Source organism: Aotus nancymaae, unplaced genomic scaffold (genome assembly GCF_030222135.1).
Source record: "Aotus nancymaae isolate 86718 unplaced genomic scaffold, 86718_ANA_hifiasm-v0.15.2.pri h1tg000057l, whole genome shotgun sequence".
In the NCBI taxonomy this organism is placed as follows: Eukaryota; Metazoa; Chordata; class Mammalia; order Primates; family Aotidae; genus Aotus; species Aotus nancymaae.
This window is the reverse complement of record NW_026988471.1, coordinates 45,707,939-45,716,151: the sequence shown is the minus strand read 5'-3', so window position 1 is coordinate 45,716,151 and position 8,213 is coordinate 45,707,939. Positions and strand designations below refer to the sequence as shown.

General features: G+C 51.2%; 1 long non-coding RNA gene across 1 annotated transcript; it reads left to right on the top strand.

Annotated features, from left to right (window-relative positions):
* The first annotated feature begins 216 nt into the window (after window positions 1-216).
* Window positions 217-7,815, top strand: LOC105731843 (uncharacterized). Its single transcript, XR_001110836.2, has 3 exons — window positions 217-1,591; window positions 1,844-3,797; window positions 6,075-7,815. It is a non-coding gene; the product is annotated as an uncharacterized LOC105731843 (long non-coding RNA).
* Window positions 7,816-8,213: the final 398 nt, after the last annotated feature.

Genomic DNA, 8,213 nt, shown 5'->3' with positions numbered 1-8,213 from the left:
AAAATGCATCACATAGGTCAGGTGATGCTACAGTCACAGACTGCTCTAGAAAATCTTAGTGATTCAAAACAACAAAGGTTTCTTTTTTGCTCACAATGACATGTTCATCACAGATCTTCAGGTACTCAACCTGTCCTAGTCAGCCCGAGGGCCAAGCAACTATTAACTGGGACTTGGACAATTGTTGTGGAAAAGAGTATGCTGACTTTAAAAGTTTCCACCTGGAAGCAACAATCATCCTTTCTGCTCATGTGGCAAGTCACATGGCACCGCCTAACTTCGAGTGGGCAGAGAGTAACCTCTTCCAAGAGTCCAGAGGAGGGAGGGCTGGAGTATTTGTGAACAGCTCTAACAACTTGCTTGCTCAACCAGAGGACATGGCACGCAGCAGGCTCCTGGTATAGACTCTATTGGCTTCAGGAATTCCAAGAAGGGAGACAGCATCATTGCTAGATTCAGGGAAGTCTTCCTGGAGGAGGTGAAGTCTGAGGTTAACTTTGAGAAACAGCTCAGCTTCAGACCTATTAGATAAAAAAGATGGACCAGAGGGAGCATCCTGAGACAGTAGATTTGAAAGGAAACCAGGTCTGGAGGCCAGAGTAGTTCCATACTTACATCTTCTCCCAACCCTGGTCTCTTCCAAGCTCCAGGACTCATGCTGGGGAGGGCAGAAGGAAAAGAGTGGGCTGAGGCCAAGCAGAAATGAAAGTTCTAGTGGTTGTTTTCAAGTATTAACCTAATCAGGAAAGGAGCCTTGGTGGAGACTCCTCAACATCTGCAGCCGCAGACCCATCACACCCATATTCACTCTAGAAGAGTTCCAGTTCAGAGAGGCAGGGTCTAGCCAGACTTGCAGCTGTGCTGTCTGGCCCTCACTGACCCTTTCCTCCAGCAGACGAGCCCCAGGGCTCCACTATCAGGCCATCCCCAGGATGAAATAAAAGCATTTTTATGAGAGAGACACAGGGGGAAATGAGTCCTAGGTTGCTCCGCTGGTCACTCACCCAGAGAAAGCACCCAATGGGGGTCTTCATATAGTCCTCTGGATTGAATACCAAGGAGGATCTGGAGAGAAGGAAAGACAGGGCCTTGTTTGGGGATGTCCTGGTGTGGAGCAGATGGGGTCCTTCCCTTTGAGATATCTTCAGGCAATGCCTTCAGGACATTCCTGGTCTTAGAGGGAGGATGGAACTTCTCTTCATCCTGTTTCTCATCCTTCATAGCAAGTAACTGAAATTGGCAACAGGAACCCCAGATGGTCTGGAAGCAGATATTAGGAGGATTTCACATTCCTCCCAACTGGGGCTGCTCACAAGAGAACCTTAGACTTGGCCTATGTAACTGCTGGGTTATTGCAAGGAATAAATGAGCCCTTTGAAAAGAGAGTGCTAAACAACAGAAACAACATTCATAATAGATCTTTCCAAAGCCAGGGCCTACAGATTGGATGGCTTGATGTCAAGGCCCTGAGGATGGTTAAAGACTGGACTCCCCACTTTCCCTACAGGTGGCTGTCCAATACCGGCCTGGTGATGGGTTGTCTTCCGTGGGGCCAGCTTCTGGGGGAGGAAGCAGGAGTCACAGGGCAGAGGTGAGGAATAAAAGAATGTAGTGGATGGCTGAGGTGGGCAGGATGGGGATGGATAGGAAGCCCAGGAGCTGGAAGAGAATAGGGCACAGTGCCTCCTGGGGTTGAGCCATGGGAGAGGGCCCAACAGTTGGTTTTAGGGTGGGTAGGGGATAAATCACAGTTCTGGGATGAGGGCGTAGAAGTCTGGCATATTGACTCGGGGAAGGACTTGTGGCAGGAGATGGAAATTGCGGTGAGCTATGTGCATTTCAGATACACAGGGACAGCCAAAGGCAAGAGTGAAGATGGTCACAGCCTGGACCAGAAGGCTCGTCTCCCCCAGCCTTGGACTCTGATACCCCCACCCCTCTGCTTCCAAGTCAGGCTGACAAGCCCTGTGGGAAGCTGTGGATGCTTCTGAGGCACCAGAGCAGGTGGGTATTGCTGAAGAAGGGAAGGTAGGGCTGGGGAGCCAGCAGGAGCTTAGAGCAGGAACAGAGATGGCAGACGGGGCAGTGAGCTCCGTGGTCTCTCTGTGGACCAACATCAGGACCAACATCACCCCCGCCCCCAGAGCTATGTGTCCAGGAGCAAAGAGCTGCTTGGATCTTCCTCAGAGTGGTGCATGTGTTAAGAAGAGGAATAGAATGGCTTCTGTCGCAAAACTGTCCCCTTCCTTCTCTCGCCGGTCAGTACTGGATGCACCTTGGGTAGAGAAGTTCGGGGATGCTCGCCTGGGATCCAGCCAGGAGAGGGGGTGGTCTTCACCCCTGCACAGACCTCTAGGTGGCCAAAGATCAGGACTCTAGTGCTCAGACTTCAAAATGAGCACAAAGGCATATAATAATAATAATAATAGCAACACACTCTTATCTTGTGCTTGGCACTGCTCGAAGGACTTTTCAGCTGCAATCCCCACCACCACCCTGCTGCTGCCACCCACATTTTACATATGGGGAACTGGGCACAGAGAGGTGAAGGAATTTGCCCCAGGTCCCAGGGCGGGAAGGGGAGCCGCTGGATTCCAACCCAGACAGCCCGGCTCACAGGCCTCTCCTCCAGCCGGATCCGGACTAATCTGCTGGAGGGTTTCTGTTACAGCCAGCAAGTCCTGCACTCATGAGATGGTGCCAAAACTGGGGCTGGGTGCTGTTGGGGCTCTGGCATCAGTGCTCTGGAGTCCTGGGCTTAGGAGTTGGGGCAGGCCAGCCAGGCCAAGGGACCCCGGGGGTCTGAGGCAGGCAGCTCAGCTGAGTAGGGCTTCAGGGTACAGAGGGAGGGGCAAGACCTGCCCAGGCACGGCAGGGGGTGTGCAAGGAATGAGCAGAAGGGAAGAAGGGAGGGGGACTCTCCAGACAGCAGAGGAGTGAGTTGGGAGTGCTGGGGGTGAGGGTCAAAATGACAGCAAATGCAGGCCTCCTCTGGTCTATAAACAAATAAAATTGGAGCCACAGTGGGCTCAAACAATGTCCCGGAGATAGAACAAGTTGCCACACGCCCTGAGAGAGGCCGAATGAAGGTGGGCTCGGGAGCTGCTCCTGGCAGATTCCTCGCTGGGCCACAGTGTCAGAGACTCAGAACATGTGGTAAGTTCCAAAGAAGAAGAAAATTCCCTAGCCCATGGGCTGCCTGGAGTTGGGATGCTGGAAGAGGGAGAGAATGACCTCCACTAACTCGGGCAGGCTCTGACCTTCAGTGAGGACTCAGGAGTCTGTGGGGACTCTGTCAAGGAGGCTCACAGGGAGCTTGGCCTAGAAAGGGGGGGCCTCCAGGTTGGCCCTGTTCCTGCCTGCGAGGGACCTCGTGTAGTTCATGGTCTCTCTCTAAGCCTCACTGGTGACATGAGCACACAGACTCTAACTATTGCTATTATCAGAATTATCCTCATCTTTGCAGAGCCTTTCCGCTCAGGCATCTGGCTTCCTCCTGGCCTCTGTGGGCGGGACCACCTCGACACCCCTGTCCACAGCAGGGCTTCTTGACCTGGGCACTGGTGACATTTTGGGCTGCAGGCTTCTTTGTTTTGGGGGCTATCCTGTGCATTTCAGGAAGCAGAATTCCCGGCTTCTACCCATTAGATGCCAGTAGCACCCGATCATGACCACCAAAATCCTCTCAAGACTTTGCCAAAGGTGCCACCTGTTGAGAGCCATGAGTCTAAAGGGAAGACGGGTGAAGATGAGCCACAGGACAGATGAGCCAAGGTGCTGGACTGGCAGATCCTGGGGTGGGTCTCTTCATCTCTGCCAGGTCCTCAATTTCCTGCCTCTTATCATGGGAAACAGAACTCTGGGCCTCCAAGACAGAAGGAGAGTTGCTGTTTGGAGCCTGGAAGCTTTTTTAAGTCGGGTTGGGTGGGCTGGGGGACCACTGACGATCCCATCAGGACAGCACTAGGAGGGAGGCGTGTGGTCAGGGAAGCCTGCGTGCTTTGCCCCTGCGTGCAGCTCTGCATCCTCCCTGCTGTTCCTCTCGTCTTCATTTCAGTTCATAGCCTTGCAGTTTTCCTCTGTACCATGCTGTTTCATACTGACATGTCATTCATGCCTTTGTACATTCTATTTCCTCTGCCTAGAGAAGTTTTTGTGCCTTGTCAATCTCTTGAACTCTTATTCATTCTTCAAAATCCAACCTAGGAGCCACTCCTCTGTCAAACTATGCCTGACCTCCCTGACCGAGTGAACTGTTCCCTTCATGGACCTTGTCTCTTGCCCTTCTCTCTCCAACTCCTGGCCTCAATCCTCCCACCTCAGCGTCTCAAAGTGCTGTGATTACAGGCCAGCCCTGCCCTTCTCTCAGTAACGTTTTATTGTCTGTCTACTCTACTAGACTCAGAATTCCTGGAGGGAAGTTCCTTGAGTTCAACGACATTCAGCACAGAGCCAGGTTTGCAGATCGGCCCAGTTAGTGTTTGTTGAGTTGAACATAATTCAGAGGCAGAAGGAGATTCAGCCCATCAAGAAGTCCAATGCCTCTGCCAAGGTAGGCTCTGACTTGCTGGGGGAGGAAGACTGCCCGTTTTCACCACGAGAACTTGTAGGATGCCTCAATATAAACTAACGTTGGAACCCATAAGCTGTTCATGGGGCACCAGCTGGTCCCAAAAGTGGAATTCTAGAACCTTAAAATTGCAAGGGAGCTCTGAGAGCCAACCTTTACAGGCAAGGAATCTGAGGCCCAAAGAGGTGACAGGCCCCTCCCTAGCACACCCAGATAGTTAGTGACTCAACTGGGACAAGAATGTAGGTTCCTAAAACCCCGGCTTGGGGATTAGGCTGCCTCAAAAAGCAAGCTGGGCTGGGCGTGGTGGCTCACGCATGTAATCCCGGCACTTTGGGAGGCCGAGGTGGGTGGATCACCTGAGGTCAGGAGTTCAAGACCAGTCTGGCCAACACAGTAAAACCCCATCTCTACTAAAAATACAAAAATTAGCTGGATGTGATGGCACGCCTGTAATCCCAGGGAGACTGAGGCAGGAGAGTCGCTTGAACATGGGAAGCGGAGGTTGCAGTGAGTCGAAATCATACCATTGCACTCCAGCCTGGGTGACAAGAGCAAAACTCTGTCTCAAAAAAAAAAAAAAAAAAGGCTGACCCCTCCAAGGTGTAGCCCTGACTCTGAGGAGCTACAGGGTGGGAATCAGCGTCGCACATCTGCACAGTGGGAACAGCAGTACCTGCTTCTGAAAGAGTTGGTAAATGTCATGAGGCACAGTGACAGCACACAGTAGGTCTTCACTAAGGCAAGGTCCTGCTCCTCCCAGGAAGGTGCCCGCACTGAGGGCTGTTGTACAGTTCAGAATCAGGACGTTTGTCACAAGCAAGGAGCCAGGGTTTACAACAGGAACTGCCGTTTCCTGAGAACATGATGTTCCCAGAGGCCAGCCCTCCCCTCCTCTCTCTGCTCAGAGCCCATCCCTCCTTACCCCATCCCTATACAGAGTCACCCATTACTGCATGTTCACTCTGTGCTTTCAAATGTGCAACCCCAGCTGCAACCTCCCTCCTGAGGATCTGGCCCACATTCCCCTGCCCCCGGGCCAGCTGGACTTTGGCCTTGGCTATCACGTCCTTACCCTAAAGAGCAAAGCCCTGAAACCAGGCTCTGGTCTGCTATGCAACACATCGCTTGTCAGGAGCTGCTTCTAGCCCTTCCCTGCTCCCCTGGGATCGCTAGACTTATCTATAGAACATGGAAGGATTGGATCTGAGTCTAGGTGCTTTGTTAGCTCCATAGGGCACATAGCTTCCTCTCCTCCCCATCATCTGTCCTCCAACCTCCAGCTTCTTGTCATTCTTGGACTTGTCACGCTTACAAAATTAAATGCTTTTGGGGTCAGTGGCCACATGCCAGGGAAGTGGGTCTTTCAGCTGCATGGGACTTTCAACTGCAAACTCTCGAGGGCCAAAGACTCAACCTTTTTCTCTCCAAAGGCTCAAGGACACCACCCACCCTCCTGTTTCTTTCTTTCTATTCTTTTAAAATTTCTTTCTTTTTTCTGTAGCTGCCACTGTCCATTCCAGGTGTCATGGTGAGATGGAGATGGCCTTAGATGAATATTCCATCAGAGGACCCAGAAGTACTCAAATCTTTCCTAACCTCTCAATTCTTCACAAAACAGGTAAAGCAAAACAAGAGGATAGCTTTTTGCCAGCTAGAGCTTTGACCCTCCCCGCCCTGCCCAACCTACGAAGCAGTGCTTTGGGGCCACCTTTATCCTCAGCTTCTCAGGTCCTGTAGCCTTGCACCAAAGAACCTCTTTCTCCTATGGCCACACCTGAGTCTCGGTGTGGCCACAGGAGAAAGCCAAGGCCAGCACCAAGAAGCAGCAGTTGCCTCGACATGTGGCTTCCGTGGCCCAGGTGGCCTGCCAGGGAACAGACTCAGGTTCACGTTATCTGAATGGGAGTGGGCTTGCAGGAGGGGAAGAAGAAGGCACAAGAAAGAGATGTCTCAGGCTACTTGGAAACAGGTGTGGGGAGGAACATCAACAGAGAAGCACCTGCTGTAAGGGAGAGCAGCCCCTGGGCTTTGCCTCCTTGCACTCAAACAGATGAGGGCTTGGGAGCCGGCTCCAGGCTCAGCACTGCCCTGGCATAGCCAGAAAGGGCCATGGCCATGTGCACTGGGGTTTTTAACCAGGCACGGTAACCCCACCCACTAGTACAGTGACCCAGCGGACATCCGAGTTTCCCCAGGAAGACAGGGAGAAGGCACAGAGAGACTTTTTTTTCCTGAGGAAGGCCACAGCAGCACTCTCTCCCCTGATGGGCCTGGCTTGCTTCCATGCAGTGACTTTGCAGCCTGTTCTCCTTTACCAGGTTCCCCCAATCTCAATGGAGAATCAGGTAGCTGACAACATACGTCACAAATGCGGGAGGTCAGGAGGGTTCTGCAGACCCCACCTTCTTTCCTTAGAGAAGGCCCAGGATGCCTGCTGACCTCTGGAATCCTGGCATTTTGTCCTAATTGGTGATTCCCCCTTCCCACACCTCAGAGTATTCCTGATTCCCACAAATTCCTAAAAAAAAAAAATGACTCAGATAAAATGAATTTGCAAGCAGTTGGCATAGTGAAAAAGTGTGGGCTCTGGACTCAGATCTGGGTTGCAATTTCCACTTTCCTGCTACCTAGTAGTGAGGCCCTGGACAGGTTCCTAGCTCCCAGAGCCGCATTTGCTCATCCCAGGGGATGGGTATGTTATCTTCCTGGTGGTTGTGAGGATCACTATGGAGACAACCTGCAGAGTACCCGGGTTGCTCTGTGAGAGGCTCTGTGAGTGGTAATGAACAGTTACTCCAGATTTAAAAAGGAACTCAGATAGTAGTAATATAAACCAACATAAGGAGAGTAAACTTTGTATGCCAGACACTAAGCTAAGAACTTAAATCTAATCTTATTTAACACTCAGAATAGCTCTATGGAGTAGATACTATCTATTATGAACTGAATGTTTCTGTTTCTGAAAATTTGTATGTTGAAACCCTAACTGGCAATGTGATGGTATTAGGAGGTGGGGCCTTTGGGAGGTGATTGGTTCATGAAGGTGGAGCCCTCATGAATGGGATTAGTGCCTTTATAAAAGGAGGCCAGAGATCTAGCTGGTTCTTTTTCTACTGTGTGAGGACACAGAGAAGTTGGCAGTCTGCAACCTGGAAGAGGCTCTCGCCAGAGCTTGCCCATGCATGAGGCATGCTGATCTCGAACTTCCAGCCTCCAGAACTGTGAGAAATAAATGCTTGTTGTATAAACCACTCTGTTGCTGGTACTCTGTTATAGCGACCTGAACTAAGACACTCTCAGTATTTCCATTTTACAAAAGGAATTTGGGACACAGATAGGTAAGGAACTGGTTCAAGAGCAGAGCCAAGACTTAAACCCAGAGATACTGACTCCAGAGTGGCCATTTTAGAAAGGGGTAGCATGAAAGGGCAGAAATGAAGTTGGAGAACGAATCAAACATGGGCCAGAAGTTTGTCTGTTTTTAAGGATGGGATCCCCACTGAAACATATGGTAAAGATCTCATCTGGGAGGAAGCTCTGGGCAGGTAGCCTACCCCATACCCTGTGTTTGCAGACCTCACTCTCTAAGCCATCCCAGGTGGGTCTGGGGTGGAGAAAGTAGTCTCTCCTGTCTTTTGGG